This window comes from Mytilus trossulus, chromosome 2 (genome assembly GCF_036588685.1).
Source record: "Mytilus trossulus isolate FHL-02 chromosome 2, PNRI_Mtr1.1.1.hap1, whole genome shotgun sequence".
In the NCBI taxonomy this organism is placed as follows: Eukaryota; Metazoa; Mollusca; class Bivalvia; order Mytilida; family Mytilidae; genus Mytilus; species Mytilus trossulus.
In genome coordinates this window covers 7,970,650-7,986,820 of record NC_086374.1, presented here as the reverse complement: position 1 = coordinate 7,986,820, position 16,171 = coordinate 7,970,650, and the positions used below count along the sequence as shown (strand labels likewise).

General features: G+C 31.0%; 1 protein-coding gene and 1 long non-coding RNA gene across 2 annotated transcripts in view; both read right to left on the bottom strand.

Annotated features, from left to right (window-relative positions):
* Nucleotides 1-16,171, bottom strand: part of LOC134704819 (fibroblast growth factor receptor 2-like) — a 77,294-nt gene that overhangs the window by 49,433 nt on the left and 11,690 nt on the right. The window lies entirely within an intron of this gene.
* Nucleotides 9,807-15,894, bottom strand: LOC134706415 (uncharacterized). The gene is made up of 3 exons (XR_010105613.1): nt 15,234-15,894; nt 13,562-13,645; nt 9,807-11,759 (listed from the first exon to the last, which is right to left on the bottom strand). It is a non-coding gene; the product is annotated as an uncharacterized LOC134706415 (long non-coding RNA).

Here is a 16,171-nt window from a genome sequence, read left to right as displayed (position 1 = left end):
AACTTTTTATAAATAATAACCATATAGTTTTAACGATTGAAGAAACTAGCTGCGTTTTCCATTTTAAATTGAAAATAAAATATTGCTTATGACATGACACACTTGAATCAACAAGATCAATCTATTCATTTTGAATGTTATGGCCACATAATCATAGTACTATGCGATTGTAGAACATGGTTACAATATGCAGACATACTGCATTAATGCAAAATTTTATTAATTTATTATACTATAGTTTCACATGTTGGTTAACAGTTTATTGGAGTGTTTTGTAATAGTTGTAAAAAAACTTAAGTTTTGTTCACCAGGAAGTTTTAATCAAAATTAAACGCTTTGGGAGATATATTGTTTCAAAGTGTCAAATAATCTTGTATTTTTGGAATTCCCACAGTTAGAAATGCAACTTAAATATCCGAGTCTCTTTTTAAATAGTGATATATTGTATAACTAGTACAAGATAAAACTGATATGATTATATTTTTATAGTTTCCTAATGTAAAGAAATAAAACATCATAGTTGAAACCAAATTGACCTCGGTAGGCTACTGGCTCTCTGATCTTAATCAAAGGTTAAAAGGTATTTGTAGTTTCTATACCGATACGCAACGACACTATCAAAATTATAAGAGATACCATTGACTCATTTTCGCATCCCTACATGAACTTCTTCATTTTTGCATCAGGAAATAATTTATATCTGCATGATTACCTTCCAGATCTTCGTTTGATTACAAAACAGTTATCAAACAGGGGTCATCGATACTTTAAGATATGAGTCAGGGGTACAACCTTAAACTTCTTTTTTGATTTAAGGTTCAATTTCTCCTAAATCATGTTAATTCAAACTAATATAATTAATGTCGATAGAGGATAATTTTTAATTTTACTTGTTAATGCCTTTTTTAGGTTCATTATTGTAAAGAAAGAAATTCAGTTCTTTTAGAACTACAGAATAGAATTAAGATACCGTTTACATGCATATTAACGTTGTAGGTCATATGTGACTTTAGTTGTTAAAGATCACTTATCTAACTGTCAAAATTGATCAATGCTATCAATATCAAATCTTTTATATGTGATTATAAAACTTTATTGTACAGCTCATTATAGGGTGTCAGGAGTGCCAAATACAAACGTTTACATTTATAATCTTTTGAGGTCATAAGATGACCTATACCTGCTTACATCCACATTTGCACTCAGGTGGGTGCTTGTCTCAATGGCAATAATACCACACCTCCGTCTTTTTATTTTATGACTTATAGACGACTTTCATATATTATGGATATCGAAGTTTACAAATACAATGTGTATACTAGTAATAAAATTGAGAATGGAAATGGGGAATGTGTCAAATTTAAGAGACTACAACCCCACCGAAGAGCAAATAAAAGCCGAAGGCCACCAATTGGTGCTTTTAAAAATAATTATTTTTACTTTACTTAAACATTTTATCCTTTTTAAGGACGGTCTGTGTTAATAAAAGACACAATCATTTTATGCTCTTTTGTCGGGTTGTGCTGTTTTCATCCATTCCATGTTCAATTCACAATGCTATCATTTATAAAATCTTCTAATGAGGCTATGTATTCTTGATCATTTCTCAAAATATAGTATATGCCTCATCTCCTGACCCCCTTTTATTTATGTTTAAACCACGTCATCTATTCATGTTCGTCGACAATCAACCTTCCTGTGATATAGGGCAATTATTACATACAATCAGTAAATAAATCTTTAAAAAGTAAAATCACAAAAATACTGAACTTAGAGGAAAATCAATTCGGAAAGTCCATAATCACATGTCGAATAAACAAGAACTGTCATATTCCTGACTTGATACAGGCATTTTCAAATGTAGAAAATGGTGGATTAAAAACTATTAGCCGTTTTAAGGATTAATAGAATTAATCATTGATCGTAACAATTTAAAAGAAAACATAGTTTAGCAAAAACAGCATAAATTTATTGAAAGAGAAACACTTATACATTTATAATATCATATAAAGGATTTTTGTTAAAGGTGAAGTATATTCTTTTTTTATTTTATTACATTTCAATGTCCAACAACTTTCCTATATACATGATATATACATGTACTCTATTAAGGAAGTGGACACTGAATAAAATGACCATTCGTTTCAAACACGGTCGGGATGAAAGAAAAACACTACAGAAAATAAATCAAATGTTTGCCGAAATTTTTTTATCAATAGAAAAAACAATTCACCTACAAATCGTAAACGGTGGAAAAGGTGAAAACGCAAGTGGTTGTCTTTCATGCGTTTATAATTGAATCACGCAAACCAAAATAGCACGATCCAACCTCAATAAGGTTATTATTGTCCTTTCATCTCGTCCAGGATTAAATACCACACTACATTTAATATGCGAAATAAGAATTCTGAATTAATAAACTAACTACGATGCAAAGCAACTGTTTTCCATACAATCAGCCTTTAAACGATAAGATTTGAGAAAAGATATTTATGTATAAATCGTTTCTGGTCACGCTTCAACCAATTCATTTCATCAGGAGGTTTTAGGTGATTTTAAAAAGAAGAGGGTTTTTTGTACCGAACATTTATTTCTTAATTACACAAAATCTTTTTACGGTATCCTATAAAGGTAAATAAATTTAAATGTAACTGGAAACACTAAACACAGAAAGTTAATAAAGAATAAAGTAAGAGTAATATGAATAAATTTAAATTTAGCATTTGACCTATACAAGTTTATCAACACACTATTTGGGACAAAGACATAACATTCCCTAAATTTGACTGTAACAGTTCGGACAAACGCTGTCACGTCCAAAAGGCACTTTGAAATCAGCGAAAAGATTTTAGAAAGTAACGAAATTGTTTTAATACGAAAGTAATGTTAGACGTATGTTTTCCTATCGATGGAAAAGAGGATATTTAATATCTTTGTAATCTTCTCCAATAAACAGCAGCATTGTCTTTCTTTATTATTTTCCTTCCTTTAAGCTTCCTTTTTCGAATGACTTCTCGTTATAGTTAATAGTTTCAAAAAAGACAAAATGTCAAAAACAAAGGAGTCTGTTAATTACCATATCACATATACTTTACTTATGCAGTATTGGTAATTATTGGTAAGTGTCTATGTTGCCTCTTGAACAGTAAAACCAATGTCTGCAGATAAATGTTTTCATAGTTGTTATATGATTTGTCTACAATTAAGTTTAGGGAGAATTATGACTTTGATTATTGAAATGATCTATCATATATTATCACTTACCCACTCCATGAAGAAACATTTTGAAAAATCACTATGAAAATAAGACTAGATACAAGAAGTACGTGAGGCTTCATTGTGGTCTACCATTCGAACTGCACTGGTTATGATATACTAGAGCAGCTTTCGGTGTAACCAGGAAGTATTTACTTCTATATGTAGGTTGGAGGGACATTTAATCCGAACAATAATTCAATGCACCACAACTTCTTTTGTTGAAATATCGGGATTCTTTAAATTTCTATATATGTTCTATATTTAGATTATGTACTATTGGACACCAATCCACTGGAAGAAACCTCAACAAGGAAGTTTCACTGCAAATTAAAGTTCCAGTTTTTAATCCGTGACATGATTTATCGATGTACACTTGTATCATTCTGAGCATCTATTTGAATTTGAAATTATGGCCGAAAATTGAAAATTTCTGAAGATGTATCATTATAATTAACCTGTATTCAAAACCATAAGTAAGGAGAGCAGCAATAGTTATGGCTTACAGCTAATACTGTAGAAATATTTGTTTATTTCTCCCTGCATGAGTATTGCAGGTACATTTATTTTCATCCTCATGTGTGTATTAATACAAATATGCAATATACATAAAAGAATATTTGTGGCATCGCAACATCATTCAAAACCAAAAGACAAATGTCAACATCTAAATTATAAGTTTATAGAATATATCTTACGTCACCTTATACATCTAAATTATTTAAAATATTTAAGTCTGTAATATTTCTAATTGATTCCGTTTGCAAAATTAATCCAGGGCAAATTGAACAAACATCTTTATGAATAAAAATGTTTTATTTATCGACGGTATGTTTAAATTTTGTAAGTAGTTTTAAACAGAATTTGGTATTTTCTAAAGGTAATTTATATGACTTTTGATTACCTCAGATGGACGTAGATTAAAAATACATAATACATAATTCAGACATATAATTTTAACTAGGATACATACATATGCAATCATAGTGCAATCATTTTTTGCATGAAGGTACAGATTTTAAAATTTGTAAACAAGCGTGGTTATTTCTTAATTTTGAGGAAATGCTTTTAATACTTTTTGACTTTTTGTGAAACTAAGCATACACCACACCGATTAAGGGCATATGCAATTTATAATATTCATTGATATTTGTATTTAAATTTTATTTTAACCTGCGTTGCTAACGGCGAATGCATGTATAGTAAGCTCTTAACACCATCTGTATGAAAGACATTGGATAATGACAATGTTGGTCAAAGGCTTTTATGAAAAATAATGATTTCATTTCTGGTCTGCAGCTTGATAACGTGAACTGTAGCGTTAAAACAACTTTAAATCAACCATATGCAGCTACTTCCTGTTTTCCGATACTTTAAAACTACACTTCGATTTTTGTTTTTTTTGGGGGGCTTTTGTGTTATAATTTTCCCAATACGTCACATTATATATAAAAAGGTATTAAAATATGATTTTCTATAAAGAATATATTTCATTGTTGCTTGTATTATGGTCAGTATCAACTGTTACATAAAAGTTTAGATAAGAAATAATTAAAATTTGCACATAGGTTTAAAAAGGTAAAGGCAAACCGGGATGAAAACCAGGCTTGAATTGGGACAATATTTATTTTTATAACAGACATAATCATTGATCCATCAAAAAAATGCTGCTAGTGTGTCAACCTCTCTAGTATTAGTGCAATATCATTCAATCAATTTAATCCAATTAGTCAGGTCGCTTTTCATATCAAAACAATTATTAAACAATGCTACCATTTACAATTGAACAGAACATGAATACGTTTAAAAAAGTAATATTCAGACTAGACTTTAAATGAAAAGGTTATATGAGGATCATATATACTAGTACTTTGCAATTTTCTCTACATGAAATATTGTAGTGCTAGTTATTTGACCCTTGTATGGAACTTCACTTGCCTACTTATACTCCCTTCTGGGGCTTGTTACATCGTGTTTTTTTTTAAATTATAAAACATGACTTTAGTTTCTATGATTATAATATTTAACTTTATTACAAGTTGAACATATGTTCACCGTGGGAAAAACCCAAAACTATACTGACCTACAATTTGATCTATAGTATTGTATTTAAACCTTTCAAAAAATTATCGAAGCAGCTTATATTTTCAATTATATATATTGGGTAAATATTTATACATTGTAGAGATGTAATGACGACAGCATACGTTTGCATAATAATTTTACGCTATATATATAATATGTAAGCATTCTGTTTGTATTCATCTCATCTTATTTATGGTTTTGTTTTCGTAATTTGCTACTATGACGGGGGAAATTGATTATATCAAAATCAAAATCGTCTCTTTTGTCGTAGATTTTGATACTGAGTTGACCGTGTATGTGAATTCGGGGTATACGTCTTTGTTTTTAAAAAGTGTCTGAAAGACTCTGACTCGTGTGAGGATAATAAAAAGTCGTCATACCCTAAGTTCGGTGGGCGGTATATAAAAAATATGAAAAGCGCGTATTCAAAATTTGATTTGAACACAACAGCCAATATTGTCTACGATCAAAATAAATAGAGGGATTTGCAACCTTAGTATTATATCAATTAAACAATCACAATATGCTTGATATGAACAAAAACAAATTAGCTGGTTCACTTTCATGGAATATTTATATATGTTTAACATATGACGAAGGATGTGTCCAATTGTCGTATCATCAATGACGTCCTGTTTTCTTTAAATATGACCGACCGATAGAAACTTGTCATAAGTTGTGTACTTGGATAGGCAAAACGACGAGTGTCACATATACATTTGTAGATGAGGATCTGCAACCAAAATAACACGAAGTTTTGGTGGAGTTCGTGTTGCGCAGGCTTTAGGTTTCGAAGTTATGTTTTATAGACTGTAATTTATGTTTTGGTAGTTTTTCATTTTGGTAGTCATTAAAGTCATAAGAAACCTCAAATTAAAAAAAAATATGCATATGTTTTTTATAACTAAATGAAAAGTTTTCATTATACAACTTATGTACATATACTTTTTTCTGAGGAAAATTCTTTAATTTGTCCACATTTAGAAGAAGTTTACTTATTTTCAATTGCTCGCTTCCAGGAAGCAATTCGCCGACATCTTTTCCGTATGCATAGTGACCCGAGCGTAACCCTACTCGTAAAAATCCGGAAACCACAATACGCATGTATCTGTCATTGAAATAAACAAATATCTTATTAAACATGTTAAGCACATGCTCAATACCCATGCTTTTTGTGATTTGTTTACTATAAGGTGACAATCGGTAAAACTCGGCTTTGAAACACGGCATTTAATGAGCAGCCATATTTGTTAAATCATAACAAACAGAGAGTATAAAAAAATGACGATTATATTTATGATATGTTTGCGAAAATAATGATAAAATCGTGCAGAGAGGACTAAGTTTATGATGTATACATGCATTGGTTCAAGAATTGAACAAACATTATTTTTCACCACTCACTCGTTTCATATGACTTTAACTTCGAGATTGGTTTATGGAATTTGAAAATCAATTACTTTACATGTTAAAAAATAACCATCTAATTTGTCTTTACGGTTTAAACATTCTTTCATTTTCAAAAAGCTAATCCGTAAATTTTAAACTGAACTTGATTTAATAGTTCTATGCAGAAAATAAAAATTACACAGGCAAAATTTGCTCACATGAATTTCACAATTTCACATGAAATTCACGTGAAAATTTTTATGTGAGGTTCACCTCAAACGAGCTTATTCATGAAACTCACGTGAAAATTTTCATTTTAATTTCATGTGAATTGAGATTCATATGATTCTCACGTGAAAAATTTCACATGAATTTGACGTGAACTTTTCAAAAAAAAAATTAAATCTTAATGATTTTACTCAAATTTGAAAATTTAGATATTGTTTGAATTAGTTTATTTAAAACATTTATGTGAATTTGACGTGAACAAAATTCATGTAATTTTCATGTGAAATTCACGTGAGATTCACATGAGATTAATGTGAAACTTGCATTTAACTGATTTCATGTAAGTTTCACGTATAAGCTCGTTTGAAGTGAATACACGTGAGATTCACATGCATTTAAATTCATGTGAAATTGATGCGAATGAAATTTGCATGTGTAAATATTTGGGTTTTGTCAAGTTTCAATATGTTTCCTTCTAATGTTACTTTTATAACCCACGCTTACAACTGCTACCCCTGCACAGTTGCATGACATTTATCTAACTAAAACATGTATATTATATATCAGCACGATTTTAAAGAAAGCAATATCCTTGTTATTATAGTTCCATTCATGTAGCGATACTCGACCACAATGTTTCCTTTTTTAGTAGTCAGATATGATCAAACACTCTATAAATTTTCTAAGTTGCTGTTTTTATTTCCTTATTTGTTACCCTATTAAAAGTACCAAGTCTTTGTTCCAACCTTAAATTAGAAAATGCTACATGTTTCCGTATTTGACATGCACTTTCATAGTTTTTCAAATTTTATATTAGTAGTTTTAAGTTTGTATTCTAATTGAACATTGCATGATTTAAAGAAAGAAAAAAACCCTAATATTCGAACTGAAGTACTGCAGCAATTAGATAGATATAAGAATATGTGATATGAGTGCCAATGTGACAAATCTACATCCAAGTCACAATTTGTAAAAATAAACCATTATTGTTCAAAGTAAAGTCTTCAACACGGAGCTTTGGCTCAGACCGAACAGCACGCTGAAAAGGACCATAAAATGACTAGTGAAAACCAATCAAGCGGAAAAACCAACGGTCTAATGTATATAACAAAGCGAGAAATAAGAAACACTTTTGAACTATATAAAAAACGACAACAACAGAACGTCAGGTTCCTGACTGGAATAGATGATAACAAAATAGTGAAACTGCTAGCTACTGCTCAATGATGATACCCCCGCTGCCCAATGTCAGTGTTCGGTAAACAGGAAGTTGTTGAATGATGAATCTAAAAACGCATCACACGGTTTAGCTAAATCCTATAGACCCTGATACCAAACTTCAGAAATCCTTGTTCAATGTAGTTCCTTAGAAAAATGCGACGATAAATATTCATAGGGCGAACGTACTGACTGGTGGATGGACGAACAGACGGACAGACATGTAAACACATTATACCCCACTTTATTTTTTAAAGCGGAGGTCTAGTTTAAATATTTAATTATTGTACATGCTATATTTCACAGGCTGTCAACCTTCCCGGACAATTTACATATTCTAAATCCGAGCTGGCCAGTCTTTGCTTTTAATCCTAATAGCATGATTCCGTACATACTCAAAATGTTGTTAGGGTTAACCTAGTTTCACATGTGGACAAATCAGGCTCACCTAAAACGAGATGAAACATGTATCTATGTAGACAAAACAAAGTGTTGAAATCAATATGTACATGTACATTGTAAAAGCATGTACATATATATTCCCAATAAACCATCTTTTGACAAAGTATACTATAGAAATAAAAATGTACAATGTATTTAATCAATAATGTATTACATTTTACTCTGTGATAATTGTACGACAAAGCAAGAATATATTCATCCTAGAATCAGAGTATTTATAAATATACTGCATGCACAGTTTGATAAGTTTAACACTTTTAAATACATTGTAATCTAATTAAAACATATCATTTTGTACATGCATAATTATTATGTTTGATCTTGTTTAATACCATACAATATGTTAAATAGTGTAAGTGCATTCTCAAGTTCATTGTTATTACATTAACTGTGTACAATCTGGTTTGTCTTTTCATATCATCCTACTACAAGCTGAAGCCTAAATAGCAGTTGCGGATCCAGAGGTTAGGGTCGGGAGAACGGTTAAGGGGTTGAAACCCCCTTTTTTTCTGAACGATCAATGCATTTAAATGCTTTTATCCAGGGTTGCGACCCCCTTTTTTAAAATGACCGAATCCGCCCCTGACTAGGTAGCGTAGGATTTGTTTTTGTTTTGAATGTATAATGATCTCTCAAATCTATTATCGTTCACTTGAATATATCCAAATAAACCTTAAAACCAAAGTAGTCTTTCTAAAGTATTCTACCATTTATAATTGTGAGTTTGTTCAGATTGATCTGATATTTTCCAAGTAATTGGCATGCACGGTCAATATAACTTAATAAAAGCCTGTGTGGTTGAAAAGTTTGGTTATCCACATTTAGTTACATTTGTTTTTTTATAAACGATTTTACCAGTAAAACATCTTCGATAAACAACGGACAACTGATAACATCTTTCGGATTTATGCATTCATTTTTAGCTCCAATAAGAACAGTGATCTTAAATGAGTGTTTATAGTTTGATCAAAACATAATGTAATGTTGGTCATAATTAGGAAAATAAAACAAAATTTCCCGTTGATTTTTTAATTCTATTTGAACAGTACAAAGTGTTACGTACAACACAAGCGGTTAAATTATAGTTAAATTATAACAATTTTGAAGAACACAATAAATCAATACTGACAATTGTATTTACAAAACGAGTTCAAATTACTTTTGTGCCACTTAATAGTCTTAACAAGAACTATCTTTAAAAAAGATATCCGACGTATTTAAATTTGAGTATATGTTTAAAACTATCATTTCGATAACCTTCAGAAGCACAATGACTTAATGATGCAGGACCTCTTTAATAAAATCTCCATCTGAATGTTACTACAAGAAATTCTTGACTAAGTCTGGTTATATTGAGGCAATAATATATAAGAATATTGTGATGACACCTAAAAATTTTATTTGTCAAAAAATCTAGTGCAAACAAAAAGAAACAAATACACATTTACTACTGTTTACATTAAACTTAATTCATGGTTAACAAAGCTAGAAACTATTGGTAGTATAAGTAGTATCTTTCTGTTTACATTCACCAAAACCCCGCGGAAATCTCGCATGCGTAGGTGCGTTCTAAAAGTCATGTTCGTTCGTGCAACAAAGTTTACATTAAAAAATATATAATTATATGATTGTCCCGAATAAACAGCTGTCATGGATGCAAAGAGCTATTGGAGAAAAAATTATTTTAATAAAAATATAAATCTTTGTAAGATCTAGTTCAAATATTTATAGTTTCTTACTTGCTTTCCATCACGATATAATTTTCGAGAAGTTTTTTCAGACACAACCAAATCACCCAGCATGACAGCATTTTGTCCAATCACAGAAAGGATTTTCGAGCATGCGTAGTCTGTTGCCATAGTGAAGCGTCCTTAAGTTCAAAGTGCACAAACCGAAACTATACCGACTACGTCGAAAAACTACATTAATTGTACACCTTTCCCTATCCAGGACCCTGTATTTCAGTGGTTGTCGACGATTATTGGCTATCATATTTGTTTTTCGTAAACTGAATTGTCGCATAAAAGTCGTTAGTTTTTACGTTTGAATTGTTTTGCATTTTTCATGTCAGTAAAAAGACAAAGGAAGAAATGCTATGAGTGCTAATGAGACAACTCTCCATCAAAATCACAATTTATGATAGACTTTTAAACATGAATTCACCGTGTGTTTTTGGTCTTTATCAGACGGGGACCTATAATGCATACATTCACGTTATTTGAACTCTGTTTGAATCCTGGTAAATATTTTGTCTCGTCAGCAATCATATCCCACATCTTCATTTTGTTAATAAAAAAAAATCAACACTTTCGCATAAATTCCTTGAAAGACATTATGATAACTACATACTTTTAAATAAACATTCAACTATCACTACGTTTATATATATATGTCCCATTATTAACATGAAAGCATTATTTACATATACACACACAGGCATGAACGATCGAAATAAAAAAATGTTTTCAAGAGAAAGTTCGCTATTGAAACATATACGAAATGATAAAAAGAAAATTTATAGAATAAAAAAAAAGAAAAGAAAATACAACTAAAAACTACAACAAAATCAAACTAAACTGATCAAAAAGATATGGTATAAAATTGAAACGCTTTTTTTTACACACAGTTAAGGTTTCATTTCATATTTAATGTTCTGATGCTGTATAATTAAAATATGTCCTGTCTTCCTGCACTAGCATCTATTCGTTGTTTTGTAATAGTCTAACGTTATTCATATGTGTTGTTAATTTCAATTCTCGTGATGTTCAGAACTATGATAATATCTGTATGAAGTTATGTTCGTACTTTATCAATGAATCGCATTTCTGAGGTATTGTTTCATGAAACGTTCATCTTTCCATGATCGATAATGTTTTGTAATAGAAGTGGTGTGTGTAGTTATTAGAAATTAGCATGGATAGTTGGAAGATCAATTCAAATTGTTTGTACCCGTTACGGGTATAACTCTCGTACATCATGGAAGCATTTTTGGAAGGAGCATATTTATGAATGCCATTGAAATGGCTTATTTGATGCATTTTTTTGACAGACTTCGTTTCACTTCATTGTGTCTCTTGTTCTGGTCTTGAAACCGTGGGTAGCGTACTAAGTGTCTCCTTCAACTACAAAGAAAAAAATGAACATTCATTTGGAGGAATTTGGTATTGTTGGTTGGTGTAATACTATGGTTTTTCTTATATTTTATTCCCGGTTACACTTTTTTATACGCTGCTTGTGTACGTTTCGTATTCGAGGGTATCACCAGCCCGGTAGTCAGCACCTCGGTGTTGACATGAATATCAGTTATGTTGTAATTTTATAACTTTTCTATTTACAAAAGAATGTTTTTTTTAAATACTAAGGATTTTCATATTCCAGGTATAGATTACTTATAAAAAAGAAGATGTGGTATGATTGCCAATGAGACCGTATTAAACCGTATTTTGCACATCTTTGTAGAATTTTGGGTAATCAATGCTCTTCAACTTTGTACTTGTTTTGCTTAATAACTGTTTTGATCTGAGCGTCACTGTTGAGTCTTATTGAGACGAAATGTGCGTCTAGCGTATTAAATCATACTCTTGGTACCTTTGATAATTATTATGTATGTATTAGTATATATGTAAGACTTGTAATTTTAACTTATTACAATCTTGTACAAATCAAATCAGAATTTAATGTATACTAATATTTGTAATTAGGTAGACATTTTTATGTTTATGCCTCATTTGTTGTGCCCCATTTATGGGCATTTTGTTTTCTGGTCTGTGCGTCCGTTCGTCCAGCTTCAGGTTAAAGTTTTTGGTCGAGGTAGTTCTTGATGAAGTTGAAATTTTATCATCTTGAGACTTTGTAAACATGATCCCTATTATGTGATCTTTCTTTTATCTTAACTTTTATGCCAAATTAAAGTTTTATCCTTTTTTCACGGTCCACTGAACATAGATAGTGCGGATGGGGTATCCGTGTACTAGGTACGCATTCATGTTTGAATCTCTTTTCGTTATGAATACTGAGTAATATAAAAATAATGCAAATTTATCCGAACAGGTCGAACAGTATTTTGCAGAGACGGTTCTATTTAAGAACAGTTTTAGGCTTTTGAAACCTTGAACTGATTGTGATGATTAACCGTAGAACAGATTATGTATTACATTTCTACACAGGAACATATATATTGACACCTTAGGACAGTTTTGAACAGTTCTGATTGTTATACCATAGCAATTTTCTGACATTTCTAATCTCAAGAAAAGATTTTGATAGCTCCATCTGTTTACACAATTATGTATTGTATATATTTTCCTGAATCGTTATCCGATTGGTTACTTTTAACTATAATCAGCAATTAAATCACCTTATCTCAGTTTTCCAAAATTATAATATGACGTCCATTGAATATGCTCTTGAGACGACAAGGAATAAAAACAAAAATAAGACATGGAAAGAAGCTAGGTGTCACAGATAATTGAAAAAGAACGAAAAAGGTTGTCAACACATTTTTTAAAACACACTAGAAAGACAGATCAGTCCATTAAATCACACACAAGACATATATGTTTTGATCCTTAAGTGCCGCATGTGGAGCAGGATCTGCTTACCCTTCCGGAGCACCTGAGATCACCCCTAGTTTTTGGTGGGGTTCGTGTTGTTTATTCTTTAGTTTTCTATGTTGTGTCATGTGTACTATTGTTTTTCTGTTTGTCTTTTTCATTTTTAGCCATGGCGTTGTCAGTTTGTTTTAGATTTATGAGTTTGACTGTCCCTTTGGTATCTTTCGTCCCTCTTTTGTCCTTGTAAATACGTAAATGACACAATTGCATTAATCCCTATAGGAAGTGAACACGGATTCTACCGTACAGGTCTCAAGGGGTGTTCCTTATAAAGAAAGAATATATGAGCACATTATTTAATGTTTACTTACTAAGTGTTATATCTCGTCTCTCAATTTTTAATATATACTAGCCTTATAAGTATTTGATGTTACTATTTCACTTCTGTTCTTGTACTATGAAAAACAAAATTTATTTTGTAAAAATATTTCCGTTCTCCATTAATACTGTATGCCTTTCAACAAAATTATTTTCATTTACCTGTGTACATTATTCTATATTGCACAATTTTGTTCAAGGTTATGTTTTTTTTCTAAAATTGTTAATCATAAACCTTATTTTATTAATTTTGTATTAATATTGTTTGTCAAATTTATTCGTTCAGAGTATGTTCACTTGCATTAATATGTCTTCTGATTGAGTTGAGCCATTTAAATTAATATTTTATAGTGTGTCTTCTATGTTGTAATATTACAATATTGTTTCAGATAAGGGTGGAGGTTGGTACTTATAGTTGTTTTTTTTAACCCTGCTGCATTTGTTTCCACTGCACTAAGTCCGGAATCAGATGTTCAGTAGTTGTCGGTGGTTGATACAGTTCATAAATGTGTCTCGTTTCTTTTTTTCGTAGAGTTTAGACCGTTTGCGTCCCCGTTTGAATAGATTTTCACTAATCATTTTAGCGACCCTTTATAGCTTGCTATTCGGTATAAATTCCTCATAGATACCAGGATTGCAAATTTATATTTGCGCCAGACGCGCGTTTCGTCTACAAATATTATAAAATAGTCATGAGTGACGCTAAACCCACAAAATATAAATGACCGAAGTTCGAAGCCCAAGAGCATTCAGGACCAAAAATTCGTAAAAGGTTTGCCAATCTCAGCTAAGGTAAGCTGTACCTCAGTGAGAAAAGCCTTAGTCCTTAAAACATTTAATGTTTTGTAAACAATTAATTTATAATTATGAACATATCAATGATAATTTATTACAACACAGAAGAGTTTACTACTTGGATGGTGATACCCTTAGAGGAATAAAAACTTTACCAGCATTGGCATCGACCAAGTCTGACTTTGACCTATATTGGTTTACTTTAACAAAATGTGACTTCGATGAAGACTTGTCTGATCGGCACTAATACCACATCTTTTTATATCTATATACATACAATTTCACCCCGCTTAATTGTTTTTAAGGAAATGCATATGTCGGCCAACTAAGGGACTATCATGTATCAGTATGGAGTAAAAGCAAATATCAAATATAGAATGTCAAAGGTCATGAACTCCAAAAAAATACAGGTCTAATATATTTATATAATTAAGAATCTTGTCCTACCAAACAGCTAAGTTTGACTTTTTAAAGGAAGGAAACACTTATAGAAAGTCAACAGAGAACTTAAACCTAAATGTATTGCCGTTTCGTAAAAATCAAGGAAACATTAACAAAACAACTTTTAAAAGGTAGTTACAGTAATCTGAAGATCACCGATAAATTAGTCCTAGATTACTCTGACGTCCAACGACTGTTTTGCCAGAAAAGCTGTGGCCGTGGAATGTCAGAGCCCGTTTCATATCAAAAGGTGGATATTTACCTGTCAAAAATAGATGCGCTGCTTCGTTGCTACTAGTGCCAACTAACAGCCTTGGAATTATATAAATTGGGTATCAATGTGTTCATTTTTCATTTCTTCCTCACTTATGTAAGTTTGTAATGTAATGTTTTTTTAATCTTTATGAGTTTATTAAGTCATATCCTTACCGACTATTTTAGCCACACCTCCAATATAGGAGTCAATCTGGTTCTGTAAATATGAATATTATTTTGTTGTCCTTTTACTCCTTTCTACCTTGAAAGAAACTAGCATAAATCAAGTAAAGAATCATAAATAAAAAAAAAACACAATTGCATATATACAACCGAAATTATTTTGAATATCAAATAGACCGATAGCAAAACTTTGTTATTAATTGAATTATCAACGAAGCTTTTTTTAAATAGATAAATACAATAATAATCATTATCACAATTGCAAAATTTCATTAGGGATAACTTAACTTATCTAACGAATTAGGTATTGACAATTCACTTTGAAACTCAAATTATACCCTCACAACACTTACTAAAGAGGAAATCCTGAATAATCATAGGTCTGATCTATGTTCCTTTAGGAATTTCAACTAAAGATGAAGAACTGGATCTTCCATCACTGTATTGGATACCTAAACTACATAAGTATCCTTACAAACAACGGTATATTGCTGGGTCTTCCAAGTGCTCCATGAAACCTCTTTCTAAATTATTAACATCTATTTTATCAGCAATCAAATACGAGCTTCAAAGTTATTGTGAAACTGCCTATTCTAGAGGTGGCGTGAATCAGATGTGGATACCTAAAAATTCAAAAGATCTTTTAGAGTACATACAATCTAACTCTCTTTCATCTTGGAACAGTATTGAAACAATTGACTTTTCTACTCTTTACACAAGTATTCCACATTCCAAACTAAAAGACAAATTGAAAGAGTTGGTATTGCTTTGCTTCATAAAAAAAAAAGACCAACGTAGATACAAGTTTCTTGTCTTAGGGAGGGAAACATCCTACTTTGTAAAGGATCACTCTGATTCAAACAAAAAATTCTCTGAAAATGATATTATCAAGATACTTTATTTCTTGATTGCAGCATATTTGTTACGTT